Raw genomic sequence first — 285 nt, forward strand, 5'->3', positions numbered from 1 at the left:
CTTCCAACTCTGATATCAATTAAGAAGGAGACAAGACAGCATTGGAAATAAGAGCTTTTTTCCAGATACCCAGCAAAGTTGTCAAGCAAAATTCTCGGCCACCAGCGACTACACTGGGAGGAGGGATGGGGAATGGAGGGATTAATCACGACTGTATGATAGCAGCGGCGAAGACATGGATGGACGCTCGTTTATTGCATCTCTGGACTACGGTACAATACTTCAGCTAATTTTGAATAACTGGAAGCATAATCATAGATAGAACTACTTGTATATTATTTCTAA

This window comes from Penaeus monodon, chromosome 21, assembly GCF_015228065.2.
Source record: "Penaeus monodon isolate SGIC_2016 chromosome 21, NSTDA_Pmon_1, whole genome shotgun sequence".
Classification (NCBI taxonomy): Eukaryota; Metazoa; Arthropoda; class Malacostraca; order Decapoda; family Penaeidae; genus Penaeus; species Penaeus monodon.